The 18,199-nt window shown below is 38.5% G+C and overlaps 1 long non-coding RNA gene across 2 annotated transcripts in view; it reads right to left on the reverse strand.

The window, feature by feature from the left end:
• The window catches only part of LOC103694526 (uncharacterized), a 110,267-nt gene that overhangs the window by 78,359 nt on the left and 13,709 nt on the right, over positions 1–18,199 (reverse strand). For both annotated transcript variants that reach the window (XR_597815.4, XR_010061305.1), the window contains exon 3: positions 17,555–17,608. This is a non-coding gene — a long non-coding RNA (uncharacterized LOC103694526). The remainder of the gene's footprint in view (positions 1–17,554; positions 17,609–18,199) is intronic.

An 18,199-nucleotide genomic window follows, 5' to 3' on the forward strand; every position in this document is an offset into this window, starting at 1 on the left:
AAAGAACAAAAGAATGTATTTGTTTGCACACCATTTACTCTTGTTGTTGTTGTTGTTGTTGGCATTTTTTTACTGCCATCTCATTCTTAAATCTCTCTCCCAGATCAAATACATCATACTGTCTGTTCATCTATATCCATCTATCATCTATCTCCCCCTCTCTCCTTTCCCCCATCTAACTCCATCTCGATCTCTATCTCTTCTTCATCTCCTTGTTTGTCCCTCTCTATCATTCCCTTCTTATCTTTTCTGTCCTGTTCCCTACAGATGAAGACACTTGTCTTTGCTGTACTTCCAAGAAATTAAAAGAGGCTCTGGTCTTCCGTTGCTTAAAGGAAGTAAGAAACTGCATTGTCTACAATCTTCTTATAATTATAGGAGAATGTAATGAAGCCATTCTAGCCTAGGGAAAAATTACCAAGTCATGGTTTCAAAATGTATTTTCTGTGACTGCACACTTTTACCCTGGTTTATTTGCTTACTTTTACATATAAATTAGTTGTCAACATGTAACCTTCTGAGTACACCAAATAAAATGCAGTTTTATAGCTTACCTTTAAAAATCAGGGACAATTTGACAACACTGGATCTATATTTTCCCATGCAAAATTTGTTTAACCCTGCTAACCAAAGCATTTGTTTTCCTGGTGTCAACAAAAGGCAAACATATTCACTTATACCCCTATCCTGTGTCTATAGGAACTCATGTGTCTTATTTTTGCCGTAAACAGATTTTCTATTCTAGGCCCTTGCTTCTTCTATAAGCTTCAATTCAGAAGATAAGAACATATCTCCTGTTATTCCCACTAATCATGATCTATCACAGTGATTTGGAAGATCTTTTGACTCTATATTTCCCTACCCAATGTTATCCTGACCATTCTTACCCAAAGATGACACAAATATTATTGCATTGCTTTGTCAACAATAAAACTGACAAAAAATTTATCAAACTTAGAAAGCAAAAGGGAATTGTTTCTTCTCAAGCTGCGTAATTAATATATTTTGCATATCTTATGTTAAGAAAAACACCTAACCTTCAAGTAGCCATGTAAAGAGACACATCTGTAGCGTGAAAGGAAAAGCAGAAGGAAAAGAAGATTTTCTGCATAGAAAATCCATATCTGGGAAAAAGAAACTAATAAAAAGTCAGAGAAATTCAGCAAAAGTTCAACACTATCATTTGGATGAAATGGAAGGTTAAAAATAATAAAAGTGTTAAAAAAAATAAACTCCCTGAGGGGTTATCCTGAACTAGAATAGAATGGTGTACTCATTTTTATTTAAAACACTTTCAAATTTTCTACTTAGCAACTGTGCTTATCAAAGAAGGATAATAAAGGAAACTGTTACTTGATTAAGCACAACAAAATGCTTTTACATAAAGACTCCCACAATCATAAAGCAAGTGTGAGATTCTAATCTCTTTAAGCCACATAATACCACCAAAATGGAAGACAATAAATGCATTTTACATGCTATTTGAGGGAAGCAGACACTTCTAGGAAGAAATAAAACTAGAAAGCTTTAAAAGGGGGATTATTACATATGACTTTCTTAAAATATAAAGCTACCACACTATGTAACATGAACATTAAAAGCCAGAAGACCCAGAAATGAACCCACACACCTATGGTCACTTGATTTTTGACAAAGGAGCCAAAACCATCCAATGGAAAAAAGATAGCATTTTCAGCAAATGGTGCTGGTTCAACTGGAGGGCAACATGTAGAAGAATGCAGATCGATCCATGCTTATCACCCTGTACAAAGCTTAAGTCCAAGTGGATCAAGGACCTCCACATCAAACCAGACACACTCAAACTAATAGAAGAAAAACTAGGGAAGCATCTGGAACACATGGGCACTGGAAAAAATTTCCTGAACAAAACACCAATGGCTTATGCTCTAAGATCAAGAATCGACAAATGGGATCTCATGAAACCACAAAGCTTCTTTAAGGCAAAGGATACCATCATTAGTACAAAACGGCAACCAACAGATTGGGAAAAGATCTTTACCAATCCTACAACAGATAGAGGCCTTATATCCAAAATATACAAAGAACTCAAGAAGTTAGACCGCAGGGAACCAAATAACCCTATTAAAAAATGGGGTTCAGAACTAAACAAAACATTCTCAGCTGTGGATTATCAAATGGCCAAAAACCACCTAAAGAAATGTTCAACATCCTTAGTCATCAGGGAAATACAAATCAAAACAACCCTGAGATTCCACCTCATAACAGTCAAAATGGCTAAGATCAAAAACTCAGGTGACAGCAGATGCTGGCGAGGATGTGTAGAAAAAAACACTTCTCCATTGTTGGTGGGATTGCAGACTGGTACAACCATTCTGGAAATCAGTCTGGAGGTTTCTCAGAAAATTGGATATTGAACTACCTGAGGACCCAGATACCACTCCTAGGCATATACCCAAAAGATGCCCCAATATATAACAAAGACACATGCTCTACTACATTCATAGCAGCCTTATTTATAATAGCCAGAAGCTGGAAAGAACCCAGATACCCTCCAACAGAGGAATGGATTCAAAAAATATGGTACATCTACACAATGGAGTACTACTCAGCTATCAAAAACAATGACTTCATGAAATTCATAGGCAAATGAAATGAACTAGATAATATCATCCTGAGTGAGATAACCCAATCACAGAAAAACACACTTGGTATGCACTCATTGATAAGTGGATATTAGCCCAAAAGCTGGAAATCCCCAAGATGCAGTTCACAGACCACTGGAAGCTCAAGAAGAAGGATGACTAAAATGCGGATGCTCTCATTCCTTCTTAAAAGAGGGAAAATATCCATAGGAGGGGATATGGAAGCAAAGTTTAGAGCAGAGACTGAAGGAATGGCCATTCAGAGCCTGCCCCACATGTCCACCAAGACTAGACAAGATTGATAAAGCTAAAAAATGCATGCTGAAAGGGACCGGATATAGATCTCTCCTGAGAGACACATCCAGAGCATGTCCAATGCAGATGTCAATGCTATCAGCAAACCACTGAACTGAGAATAGCCCCCCCCCCTTGGGGGGAATTAGAGGAAGAATTGAAACAGCTGAAGTGGTTTGCAACCCCATAAGGACAACAATGCCAACCATCCAGAACTTCCAGGGACTAAACCACTACCAAAAGACTATACTTTTGGTACTTTCAATGGACTGACCCAGGGCTCCAACTGCATATGTAGCAGAGAATGGCCTTGTTGGAGCACCAGTGGAAAGGGAAGCCCTTGGTCCTGCCTAGATTGCCCCCCCAGTGCAGGGGAATATGGGAGTGGGTGCAGTAAGGGGGATAGACGGGACTACCCATATGGGGGAGGGGGAGGGGATGGGTGGGCTTATGGACAGGAAACCAGGAATGGGAATAATATTTGAAATTTAAGTAATGAAATATTTCTAATTTAAAAAGCGAGAAGGGAAGCTGTAAAATGGAAAAAAATGTTTACAAGCCAACCAGGAAAGAAGCAATTCCCACAAAGAGTCAAAATTATCAAATATGTAACATACCAAAGTAAAAGTGCAACAGAAAATTTCAAAATAGTAAAATAAATAAGAAATGATAATAAATCATAGTCTTTATGGGAGCAGTAGAATGAGCTTGCTCTTATCCTATTGTGTGCATGTTTCTGTACTGTTGAAGTCAAATTTCAAAGTTGTCTTCATCTCTCTCTCCACCTTATGTTTTGAGACAGGGTCTGCCATTGAACATGAAGCTTACAGTTTTGGCAAGACTGGCTGAGCAGCAACTCTCCAGGATCTGTCTATCTCTGCATCCTGCTGCATCTGTTGAGGTCACAGCTTTTATGTAGATACTGCACAACTAAAATCTTCCCTTTACCCACTGAAACATCTCTCCTGCCTCAGAGAGAGCATATCGTGTATCATTTTCTTTCCATAGACGATTTTGACAACAGATTTTAAACGTTCAGGTGCCACCAATTTATCCTAAGAGAACTGACCATGATGTGTAATGACAAACACACTAAACACACACACACTGTGTGTGTGTGTGTGTGTGCGTGTGTATTTACTACAGTAAAATACCCAGAGATGTCTGTTTTGCCAACCTCTCCATTGAAGCCAGTGTGCAGTGTTTCCCTTTGGGCAATCAAATTGATGTATAGGATAGATCCAAAGAAAGGATCAGCTAAATGGCTTTGTTTGAAAACAAGGAAAAAGGATCTCAATCAATTAATAGCCCCTTGGAATCGTGTGAGTTGTCAATTCTTAGCACTCTACTATTAACAATTTAATTCAGTCATTTTTTTTATTTTACCACATATTTATTTGTAGCCTCTCGTTTTGGAGGCCTAAGTTTGAATACCAGTGCCTTTTCAGATTAGAATACAACTGTCTATTAAAAGAATGATAGCACCATTTTCTGTTTCTCTCATTTACTGTAAATCTAAGCAAACAAATTTATTAATCTTCCAATATCTTCAGAATTATTTTTTCTGTTGCCATAGTATCATAGAAAGAAATAACATGCATACCCTACCTTTAATAAGCTTTTATTCTATTGATAGAAACAGTTATGTAAAACACAAAGTTTGAGAACACAGACAATTAAAATTACCTCAAGATATTATTTTCTTTAGACTCTATCATGTCCTTGAGCTCATAGAATCATTGACTGTCAGTTTCACACATAATTATATCCAATAATATATGCAGAGCAATTCAATATAGAATATTCACGACTCACATCTACTCATTATAATTGCATCCACAACTGTACACTGGTACATTCTAAGAAATTATCTAATAGGCATATTTGCCTTATAAGGATTAAAAGTTTATGAGAATTATGCACTGAATCTATTCTCTATGTTGTACATATAATTTCTGTATGTGACAACTCTATAACAATGACATAGTATACGCAATGCAAAAGTCCACATAGACCACAAGAACTCTGGCTCTGTAAATCAGACTTAAGAACAGTGTTTTAAGCTAGAGAAAGTTTCTGTGAAATCTGAATCAGAAACCTAAGTTTAGTTATTATATTAAAGACTTTGAGAACAAAAGTCAGGTACGTACAAAAACTTCCCAGTGTTCACTAGAAGTCCATCCTCCATGTTTTGTGTAATTTAATTTTTCCACATCTATTATCCAACTTCACCACAGAGTTCAGTATTCTAATGCTGGAACACTTCCTGTTTCTACTGGGTAAAAGACTTCAGAACCTGTAAAAGACTACTATTTGGAAATAGCCTACAGTTTTCTCTTGATTCAACTTAAAATTGTTCATGTGTTTATTGGTATAAAAGGGAAAGATAATAGCTGTTCCTTCTGCTTCATTTTTTTAACCTACATCAATCTCTAGCCTAATCTTGGCACAACCTGTGTTTTTTGACAACCTCATCCCTGTCTACTAAGGAGACTGGATTATGTCCCTTCCCTATCTGTGTGCTTGGGAAGGGATGTACGCATATATGTGCGAGGATTTTCATGACCAAATGTCAGTCTTTTCTCTATCAAGGTAACTCAGTACCTTATTAACTCCTATAAGATTCAGTCAAACACTTACCAACCAACCACACCTCATGGGGCTTTTACAGGGAACATCAGTGTGATCCTTAAACACTGACATGATTTTCGCTTAGCCGTGAGCTCTGTGTAAATTTATAACTGAATTTATACTAGCTCCCAGACTATTTTTGACAATTCATACTGCTTTCCTCAATGTCTTGCCACCCAGTGGTGCTTAAGTTCTAACATGTTGCATTCCCAAGGCAATCCAGTAATGACAACATTTGCTTTCCCTACCTTGCAAAGCTATTTAAAGCATTACATGAAATAACAGATGGAAAACACTTTGAAAACTATAAAGATTTATTCAAATGGTAATTCTTTCTTTTGTTATTTAAAAATGTTGTAAAAAAAACCCTGTCTCTTTAAAGAAAAATTCATATCCTGGAAGAATTGTGAGTCTTATTAGTTAGAAGCATATCCATGGTCGGTTATGTCTTTCAGGGAATGATTTTAATTACTCTGTCTTTCCCCTCTGGGATCAGCACATGGTTTTATGAAACACTGTGCAAACATGATTTTCAGACACCACTGAAATGTGTCCACATGCTCTGCCTCTCTAGCAAGGAAAAGGAAATCCAGAAATAATCCAAAGGCAGAATTCTGGAAAGGTCATCATGGAGATGCTTACTATTCTGGTGTATATACACTCATCTTGTTTACAAAACATGGTAGACAAAGAAGGAAGCAGAAGGAAAGCAGCAGTCCCTGAGCCAGTGAGCATCTGAAAATGTAGAAACACATGGCACATCATCTCTTATCCAGCCACAGACTCTATGGTCTCCCTCAAGTAAAACAGAAATCCTAATGATTTTCTTATTTTAAATAAATCATTCTTGATTCTTCTGCTAAAGAACGACTACCTCAGTAATCATTCAGCACCATTCTATTGAATTGACCAATGTCTCTAACTGCCATAGTGGGTCTTGTTTCCAGACAAATAAGAGGGTATTATAAAGAAAAGAAACATGTAATAAGCAGCATACTTACAGACCCTTGATAGCAGCAGCAAGATTAGACTAAACCATATAGGAAAATAATTTCCAATTTATGTGTAACTCTATAATTCACACAGCAATTAAGTCAATAAGTTCCACCTGTGACCACATCTTCAGAAACTATATTGAGACCACAGCATTGAAGAGTTGAGTGTGGTCCTGTCACTGTCACATTGAATGTACAGTACATAAACTGTAGCTTCATGTCCCCAAGTACTTATTTCATTTTAGAAATTCCAAGTAGGATAGTTGGATGATAGCAAAAATGGCAGAGTAGGCCCGGGCAGCAATTTTCCAATAAAAAGACTGGGGAAATTTGCACAACTTTCTTCTATGTCATGTTCACTTACAGTAGGCTCATCCTTCTTTTTTATTTTCTTAAATAATTTTGGTTGTTGACTGTGTGTTTGCATGAGCAGGTGGATTTGCACCCAGGTCAGAAAAAGACAGCTTGTTTTATAAGATCTAAAATCTTAACTCTGGTCTTCATCATTATACAGCAAATGCCTTGAATTATTGAGCCATCTCTCCAACCTGGAATCCATCCTTTTAACTACCCTCTTCTATTTCTCTATTCAAACTCTGCTGTGGTCCCCTTAAAACATTAGTACCCATTTTGAGTTAATGTATAACTCTGTCTTGTTTCTGCAATTCAATAAAATCTCATATAAATTTAAGACTTAAGAATTTCAATTCTTCACCAAACTATAGAATTATAATACTTCTACCTCTATGAGTGGCAGGAGCGTAGTGATAGGAGGTTTTCATCCAGATAACTACCTGGTGGCAGTGTTTTGGGGTGAGTAGTCCACAATGAGTTATAGTTTCATTAATTGAAAATAAGGATGTGGAGTTACTATTTATAAGCTTGTTACTAGATTTAAATAAGATGGTCCTGGGAAAACACTTTTTCTACTACATGTTGTAGTGGGCTTGGTTTGAATTTAATCATCTGCCCCAAATTCTTTCTAAAGCATTGGCATCTCAGAATATGGACATATTTGGGGAGCGGGGCTAAAGACATTATTTGACACTATGTAACTGATCAAATTAAATAAAATTATCAGGGTGACCACAATACTATATTATTGATATCCTTATTTAAAAACTGGATTTGAAAATAAAGAGGGAGCATTCAGAGAGAATGAGTGTAAAAATATAGGTGGAAAATAACATGGAAATTTGAAGTGACTCCTGCTCTTAAGGTTCTCAGGAATGGATTAGCTCTGCTGGAATCTATTGTTTTAAACTTACAGTCTAAAACAGTGACATTTCTATTATTTAAGCCACCACTGTGTCTCTGGTACTTTGTAAGTCAGATCTAGTAGACGAACTCAGTATTCAGTTTCAATAAAGCTGACTTCCCATGCACTTTTATTTTTGGTCAGTTTATCTGCTTGCGGGTTCAGAAAACAGAATATAAAAACAATTTAGGCTGCCGCTGCAGAGAGCCCCTGGGCAGCACCCCACGAGCGAACTTGAGCCTCGGGACCACAGGTAAGACCAAATTTTCTGCTGCAAGAAAGCTGCCTGGTGAGCTTGGGACACACGGAAGCAGAATTTCTCTAGAACCGGGCACTTTCTGTGTTTACCGGAAGTCCCACACCCGCGGATCCCGGCCCGCAGCAGCTCTCTGCTCCCAGACCCGGTGAGAGAGAGACCCAACCGCCTGGTCAGGTGGGCACTCCTGAGGCTGCAGAGCGGAAGAGACCACCAACACTGCTCACCCCTGCCCACATCCCTGGCCCAAGAGGAAACTGTATAAGGCCTCTGGGCTCCCGTGGGGGAGGGCCCAGGAGCGGCAGGACCCCTGCCAGAGACACCGCCGGACCCTGAAGGAAACAGACCGGATAAACAGTTCTCTGCACCCAAATCCCGTGGGAGGGAGAGCTAAACCTTCAGAGAGGCAGACAGGCCTGGGAAACCAGAAGAGACTGCTCCCTGCACACACATCTCGGACGCCAGAGGAAAAAGCCAAAGACCATCTGGAACCCTGGTGCACTGAAGCTCCCGGAAGGGGCGGCACAGGTCTTCCTGGTTGCTGCCGCTGCAGAGAGCCCCTGGACAGCACCCCACGAGCAAACCTGAGCCTCGGGACCACAGGTAAGACCAAATTTTCTGCTGCAAGAAAGCTGCCTGGTGAACTCAAGACACAGGCCCACAGGAACAGCTGAAGACCTGTAGAGAGGAAAAACTACACGCCCGAAAGCAGAACACTCTGTCCCCATAACTGACTGAAAGAGAGGAAAACAGGTCTACAGCACTCCTGACACACAGGCTTATAGGACAGTCTAGCCACTGTCAGAAATAGCAGAACAAAGTAACACTAGAGATAATCTGATGGCGAGAGGCAAGCGCAGGAACCCAAGCAACAGAAACCAAGACTACATGCCATCATCGGAGCCCAATTCTCCCACCAAAACAAACATGGAATATCCAAACACACCAGAAAAGCAAGATCTAGTTTCAAAATCATATTTGATCATGATGCTGGAGGACTTCAGGAAAGACCTGAACACACTTAGGGAAGCACAGGAAAACATTAATAAACAAGTAAAAGCCTACAGAGAGGAATCGCAAAAATCCCTGAAAGAATTCCAGGAAAACACAATCCAACAGTTGAAGGAATTAAAAATGGAAATAGAAGCAATCAAGAAAGAACACATGGAAACAACCCTGGATATAGAAAACCAAAAGAAGAGACAAGGAGCTGTAGATACAAGCTTCACCAACAGAATACAAGAGATGGAAGAGAGAATCTCAGGAGCACAAGATTCCATAGAAATCATTGACTCAACTGTCAAAGATAATGTAAAGCGGAAAAAGCTACTGGTCCAAAACATACAGGAAATCCAGGACTCAATGAGAAGATCAAACCTAAGGATAATAGGTATAGAAGAGAGTGAAGACTCCCAGCTCAAAGGACCAGTAAATATCTTCAACAAAATCATAGAAGAAAACTTCCCTAACCTAAAAAAAGAGATACCCATAGACATACAGGAAGCCTACAGAACTCCAAATAGATTGGACCAGAAAAGAAACACCTCCCGTCACATAATTGTCAAAACAACAAACGCACAAAATAAAGAAAGAATATTAAAAGCAGTAAGGGAAAAAGGTCAAGTAACATATAAAGGGAGACCTATCAGAATCACACCAGACATCTCGCCAGAAACTATGAAGGCCAGAAGACCCTGGACTGATGTTATACAGACCCTAAGAGAACACAAATGCCAGCCCAGATTACTGTATCCAGCAAAACTCTCAATTAACATTGATGGAGAAACCAAGATATTCCATGACAAAACCAAATTTACACAATATCTTTCTACAAATCCAGCACTACAAAGGATAATAAATGGTAAAGCCCAACATAAGGAGGCAATCTATACCCTAGAAGAAGCAAGAAACTAATCGTCTTGGCAACAAAACAAAGAGAATGAAAGCACACAAACATAACCTCACATCAAATATGAATATAACGGGAAGCAATAATCACTATTCCTTAATATCTCTCAATATCAATGGCCTCAACTCCCCAATAAAAAGACATAGATTAACAAACTGGATACGCAACGAGGACCCTGCATTCTGCTGCCTACAGGAAACACACCTCAGAGACAAAGACAGACACTACCTCAGAGTGAAAGGCTGGAAAACAACTTTCCAAGCAAATGGTCAGAAGAAGCAAGCTGGAGTAGCCATTCTAATATCAAATAAAATCAATTTCCAACTAAAAGTCATCAAAAAAGATAAGGAAGGACACTTCATATTCATCAAAGGAAAAATCAACCAAGATGAACTCTCAATCCTAAATATCTATGCCCCAAATACAAGGGCACCTACATACGTAAAAGAAACCTTACTAAAGCTCAAAACACACATTGCACCTCACACAATAATAGTGGGAGATTTCAACACCCCACTCTCATCAATGGACAGATCATGGAAACAGAAATTAAACAGTGATGTAGACAGACTAAGAGAAGTCATGAGCCAAATGGACTTAACGGATATTTATAGAACATTCTATCCTAAAGCAAAAGGATATACCTTCTTCTCAGCTCCTCATGGTACTTTCTCCAAAATTGACCATATAATTGGTCAAAAAACGGGCCTCAACAGGTACAGAAAGATAGAAATAATCCCATGCGTGCTATCGGACCACCACGGCCTAAAACTGGTCTTCAATAACAATAAGGGAAGAATGCCCACATATACGTGGAAATTGAACAATGCTCTACTCAATGATAACCTGGTCAAGGAAGAAATAAAGAAAGAAATTAAAAACTTTTTAGAATTTAATGAAAATGAAGATACAACATACTCAAACTTATGGGACACAATGAAAGCTGTGCTAAGAGGAAAACTCATAGCGCTGAGTGCCTGCAGAAAGAAACAGGAAAGAGCATATGTCAGCAGCTTGACAGCACACCTAAAAGCTCTAGAACAAAAAGAAGAAAATACACCCAGGAGGAGTAGAAGGCAGGAAATAATCAAACTCAGAGCTGAAATCAACCAAGTAGAAACAAAAAGGACCATAGAAAGAATCAACAGAACCAAAAGTTGGTTCTTTGAGAAAATCAACAAGATAGATAAACCCTTAGCCAGACTAACGAGAGGACACAGAGAGTGCGTCCAAATTAACAAAATCAGAAATGAAAAGGGAGACATAACTACAGATTCAGAGGAAATTCAAGAAATCATCAGATCTTACTATAAAAACCTATATTCAACAAAATTTGAAAATCTTCAGGAAATGGACAATTTCCTAGACAGATACCAGGTATCGAAGTTAAATCAGGAACAGATAAACCAGTTAAACAACCCCATAACTCCTAAGGAAATAGAAGCAGTCATTAAAGGTCTCCCAACCAAAAAGAGCCCAGGTCCAGACGGGTTTAGTGCAGAATTCTATCAAACCTTCAGAGAAGACCTCATACCAATATTATCCAAACTATTCCACAAAATTGAAACAGATGGAGCCCTACCGAATTCCTTCTACGAAGCCACAATTACTCTTATACCTAAACCACACAAAGACACAACAAAGAAAGAGAACTTCAGACCAATTTCCCTTATGAATATCGACGCAAAAATACTCAATAAAATTCTGGCAAACCGAATTCAAGAGCACATCAAAACAATCATCCACCATGATCAAGTAGGCTTCATCCCAGGCATGCAGGGATGGTTTAATATACGGAAAACCATCAACGTGATCCATTATATAAACAAACTGAAAGAACAGAACCACATGATCATTTCATTAGATGCTGAGAAAGCATTTGACAAAATTCAACACCCCTTCATGATAAAAGTCCTGGAAAGAATAGGAATTCAAGGCCCATACCTAAACATAGTAAAAGCCATATACAGCAAACCAGTTGCTAACATTAAACTAAATGGAGAGAAACTTGAAGCAATCCCACTAAAATCAGGGACTAGACAAGGCTGCCCACTCTCTCCCTACTTATTCAATATAGTTCTTGAAGTTCTAGCCAGAGCAATCAGACAACAAAAGGAGATCAAAGGGATACAGATCGGAAAAGAAGAGGTCAAAATATCACTATTTGCAGATGACATGATAGTATATTTAAGTGATCCCAAAAGTTCCACCAGAGAACTACTAAAGCTGATAAACAACTTCAGCAAAGTGGCTGGGTATAAAATTAACTCAAATAAATCAGTTGCCTTCCTCTATACAAAAGAGAAACAAGCCGAGAAAGAAATTAGGGAAACGACACCCTTCATAATAGACCCAAATAATATAAAGTACCTCGGTGTGACTTTAACCAAGCAAGTAAAAGATCTGTACAATAAGAACTTCAAGACACTGAGGAAAGAAATTGAAGAAGACCTCAGAAGATGGAAAGATCTCCCATGCTCATGGGTTGGCAGGATTAATATGGTAAAAATGGCCATTTTACCAAAAGCAATCTACAGATTCAATGCAATCCCCATCAAAATACCAATCCAATTCTTCAAAGAGTTAGACAGAACAATTTGCAAATTCATCTGGAATAACAAAAAACCCAGGATAGCTAAAGCTATCCTCAACAATAAAAGGACTTCAGGGGGAATCACTATCCCTGAACTCAAGCAGTATTACAGAGCAATAGTGATAAAAACTGCATGGTATTGGTACAGAGACAGACAGATAGACCAATGGAATAGAATTGAAGACCCAGAAATGAACCCACACACCTATGGTCACTTGATTTTTGACAAAGGAGCCAAAACCATCCAATGGAAAAAAGATAGCATTTTCAGCAAATGGTGCTGGTTCAACTGGAGGGCAACATGTAGAAGAATGCAGATCGATCCATCCTTATCACCCTGTACAAAGCTTAAGTCCAAGTGGATCAAGGACCTCCACATCAAACCAGACACACTCAAACTAATAGAAGAAAAACTAGGGAAGCATCTGGAACACATGGGCACTGGAAAAAATTTCCTGAACAAAACACCAATGGCTTATGCTCTAAGATCAAGAATCGACAAATGGGATCTCATAAAACTGCAAAGCTTCTGTAAGGCAAAGGACACTGTGGTTAGGACAAAACGGCAACCAACAGATTGGGAAAAGATCTTTACCAATCCTACAACAGATAGAGGCCTTATTTCCAAAATATACAAAGAACTCAAGAAGTTAGACCGCAGGGAAACAAATAACCCTATTAAAAAATGGGGTTCAGAGCTAAACAAAGAATTCACAGCTGAGGAATGCCGAATGGCTGAGAAACACCTAAAGAAATGTTCAACATCTTTAGTCATAAGGGAAATGCAAATCAAAACAACCCTGAGATTTCACCTCACACCAGTGCGATTGGCTAAGATCAAAAACTCAGGTGACAGCAAATGCTGGCGAGGATGTGGAGAAAGAGGAACACTCCTCCATTGTTGGTGGGATTGCAGACTGGTAAAACCATTCTGGAAATCAGTCTGGAGGTTCCTCAGAAAATTGGACATTGAACTGCCTGAGGATCCAGCAATACCTCTCTTGGGCATATACCCAAAAGATGCCTCAACATATAAAAGAGACACGTGCTCCACTATGTTCATCGCAGCCTTATTTATAATAGCCAGAAGCTGGAAAGAACCCAGATGCCCTTCAACAGAGGAATGGATACAGAAAATGTGGTACATCTACACAATGGAATATTACTCAGCTATCAAAAACAACGAGTTTATGAAATTCGTAGGCAAATGGTTGGAACTGGAAAATATCATCCTGAGTGAGCTAACCCAATCACAGAAAGACATACATGGTATGCACTCATTGATAAGTGGCTATTAGCCCAAATGCTTGAATTACCCTAGATCCCTAGAACAAACGAAACTCAAGACAGATGATCAAAATGTGAATGCTTCACTCCTTCTTTAAATGAGGAAAAAGAATACCCTTGGCAGGGAAGGGAGAGGCAAAGATTAAAACAGAGACTGAAGGAACACCCATTCAGAGCCTGCCCCACATGTGGCCCATACATATACAGCCACCCAATTAGACAAGATGGATGAAGCAAAGAAGTGCAGACCGACAGGAGCCGGATGTAGATCGCTCCTGAGAGACACAGCCAGAATACAGCAAATATAGAGGCGAATGCCAGCAGCAAACCACTGAACTGAGAATAGGTCCCCTATTGAAGGAATCAGAGAAAGAACTGGAAGAGCTTGAAGGGGCTCGAGACCCCAAAAGTACAACAATGCCAAGCAACCAGAGCTTCCAGGGACTAAGCCACTACCTAAAGACTATACATGGACTGACCCTGGACTCTGACCCCATAGGTAGCAATGAATATCCTAGTAAGAGCACCAGTGGAAGGGGAAGCCCTGGGTCCTGCTAAGACTGAACCCCCAGTGAACTAGTCTATGGGGGGAGGGCGGCAATGGGGGGAGGGTTGGGAGGGGAACACCCATAAGGAAGGGGAGGGGGGGAGGGGGATGTTTGCCCGGAATCCGGGAAAGGGAATAACACTCGAAATGTATATAAGAAATACTCAAGTTAATAAAAAAAAAATAAATGAGCATATATCATAAAACAATAAAATATACCAAAATCAAAAAAAAAAAAAACAATTTAGAAGCCAGTTACTCCTAGTTATTTGAAAGTCAAAGTAGTCCTGTAAAAGAGAAGCCTTGAGCAGGGTGATTGCAGACTTTACCACCAAAACGAGGGTAACATGGGATGAAAAGTGACATTACTAGTAGGTACAGTGGGTTATCAACAAGCATCAGAGTAGCAGTGTATAAAGCACATGCAGACCTGTGGCCGGCTGAGCAATGAAGGGCAAAGGCTTCTCTCCCTCCACCTCTACTTTATCAACCAAGTTGGCTACTGAGAAAAAATTCACAGGTTCCACTAGAGCAATCCAGTTAATTTTACTACAGCTATCAATTACCTTGGAAAACATGAGCTAAAGACAGAATAAAATATTCCTAAGTTAATTACCTCCATGTCATTGACTTGAACAATCTGTTTATTTCCAAAATGTCTCCAGGCTAGTGGTGGTTACCAATTTGGTGCATGTTTTACTGCACAGAAAACTGTTTCCATTGATAATCTATTGCTCTCTGATTCCCAAAATTAGAAAGAGAGAGAGAGAGAGAGAGAGAGAGAGAGAGAGAGAGAGAGAGAGAGAGAGAGAGAGAGAGAGAGAAAATAAGGCAGGAAAGCATCCAAAGTTAAGTAAGTGTTTTCATCTTGGAATCTTATCATGGAACAAGTCAAGGGCGTTCATTACTCAGCAGGGTGGAGGAAGGAAAGCTCTTGGCTCACTGAAACTTTCCTCCCACTCCTGGATGAAGAACAATCAGTGTACCCTGTGTTTTTTTTCTCTTGGCATAGCTTCCTCCCTGTTCAGTTTTATTGCTATGCTACCACTGCTTTATGAAGGGGTCTACTCTAAACTGGAGGGTGTTGTAAGTAAAATACTTGCTCTCTACACTAATTGATTTTTTAAATTAATCACTTCATTTGCAATCCATTCACCCTAGCAAAGATGAACATTCATCATACTGAGCAGACCCTCGGCACACAGAGAACTTCCTCAGCTGGTAATTAGTCTATGAACTGGCTCAGGAGTCTTTAAAGGAGATTGGGGCCCATTCCCGTAAAGCTAAAATGCTATGCAACATTAAAAGTTAAGTAACCTTGTGAATCTTTTAAATGAGAATGACAAATGCAAAGTGAACTTATGTAGAAAACCTTTGATTTCACTATTGATTTTAAAAAGTGATTGATGTGTGAACATGCTCAAAATTCTTGATTGCCCTTTGCTTATGGGGAGGGGTAATGAAATTATGTAGAAAGTGCATGGGGTTTGCACTAGACAAATTGAAAGTCTCTGATTTACCAGTTGTCTGATCAAAGTTCTGAGCCTTACTTTCTACAGCTGTTTATAGAATATGTAATATCTTTCTCCCACTTGTAGGACACAGAAATCTATAACAAGAGTAAACCCTTTATAAAATACAAAATATTTCTCATTAAGTTGTAGTATAGTAACATAATATATAAAAATGGATATGAAACTTAATAAGCAATTATTATAATAGAAAAATAAATGGAAATTCCCATCATAATTGAATAGTTGAAGGAATATGCTTTGGCCAGTAACCTAGCACTCACCTTTTCATCTCTGTGTGCCATCATCAAAGGCCCACAAACACCACACAATTGATGAACTTCACTTTCCATGAATAAGCACATGGTTAACAGTCACCCTAGACTACATTGATGAAAATAGTGTATTAGAGCACAGGCCAGTAATCTTAGCTACGTACAAGGCAGATTCAAGAGGATCACACGTCCAAGACCTGCATGGCCAACTTTGTCTCAAAATTTTAAGAAGTTTGGCAATGAATCTCAGTGATAGAGTATTTTTCAAATTTAATCCCAAATCCAGAGAACATTTAAAAAAAAGAAAAGAACGTAAAAAAAAGATCAGACTTAAAACTGCACCTTGGCTGCAAATAGTAAAATGCTGAACAGAGAAGACAACATGTAAACAAGTTGCAGAAGTAACTAATTATACATTTGAATTTGTTTCAATAAATAACTGATTATTAAAGTCCACATTATATTTAACTGGGTGAGTTGACATCGCTTATTAGAAGTTTTGATTAAATCAGTAAGTGAAATTGTTTTTCTCAGTGTTCAGAAAAGCCCCACACAAGCATGTTTTCCATTGCTCCAAAGCAGGGTTTACTCATCATGTTCTTCATAAGCAAACTGCTCTTCTCACATTGAAATAACCCTTACACTCGGAGCTGGGCTTAAATTTTAGTGCCAGATTAATCTTCTGTTACAATGAATATCATTACTACTAAAAAATCTAATAACATCTTATTATTTGAATAATAATTTCATTAAGAGCTTTTAATAGGACTGAACTATCTCTAAGTGTGACTGTAGTATAAATTATTCCAGAACAAGTGCCACTTTCATATAATCACTACCTAGAGAAAGCAAAATTATAGCTTTAGTTCTCAATTGCTAAACTGTTTTTCACTTTCCTTTCGTGATTTTCCTGGATCTGATGAACAAAAGAACACAAGAGCTGACAAGGGCCTGAGAGATCATTTTGTCTGCCATCCTTATTCTGTCGATCATAAGATGTGATATCAGTGTTATCCTAATCCTCAATCACATACAGTTCTTCTAAATCTGAACGTGATGCTTTCTATAGAAGATCCTGAAGAATAGATTTGCATTTGACTCCTAAGTTAATTTGTATTGGCTTTACTTTCTTAGAAAGACTTAGTCATTATAAATAAAGGTACATTGAGGATATGCTGGATGGACAAGTGATGAAGAATGTTTAAAAGAAATGCAATTTTGTTATAGAAAAAGCCTAGGATTTGGGTAAGGAGGACAGGAGGCTTACAAGCTGGACATCATTAGTTTTCATAATGTCTATGAGAGTTAATTATGGCCCTTTAATGATGATGACTAAGGGATACAATAAAATAAGCAACAAAAAAAAATACATACCTCTGCTTCCTTATTCCTGGATATCAAGGTATGCTTGACCACTCATGCTGGACTCTGAAATTAAAATTGGAAGAATGTAAGGAGTGAGTTAAGATTGCAAGCCTATAAGTTTCTTAAGTAGACTGAAAATTTAGTTGGTAGAAAGAAAATATTATGAATATTACACAGAAACGGGAAGATATGGGTAATTAACAATAACAATAACAACAACAACAACAACAACAACAACAACCAGGGGCTTAGAATGAAAATTGAACTGCAAGTTTAGTGACAAGGAGGTGAAGGAAAAGAGGTACAGTGTCTGCAGGGCCTCAGACCGTAGCATGGACAGTAATATCTATGCAGACTGTCAGAAATCTCGGTGAAGACAGACATCCAGGTTCTTTAGTACAGTGTGTTTATGTGGAAGCTGAGAGCATAGATCTGGAGCTAAATTCCTTGGGCCTAAGAATCAGCTTTGCCAGTTTAGAAATCTGTAACCTTGGACAAGCTTCTCTAAATCTTCAATGTCTTTGTATCCTCAAGGAGTTAAATGAAGATTAAATGAGCTAATGCTTAAAAGGGCTTGGAACTGAGCCTGGAGAAGAGTATAAATGTCCACTGAATAAAAATTAAAATCTTTTTTATTCTCAACTTTCACTTTTA

Source organism: Rattus norvegicus, chromosome X (genome assembly GCF_036323735.1).
Source record: "Rattus norvegicus strain BN/NHsdMcwi chromosome X, GRCr8, whole genome shotgun sequence".
In the NCBI taxonomy this organism is placed as follows: domain Eukaryota; kingdom Metazoa; phylum Chordata; class Mammalia; order Rodentia; family Muridae; genus Rattus; species Rattus norvegicus.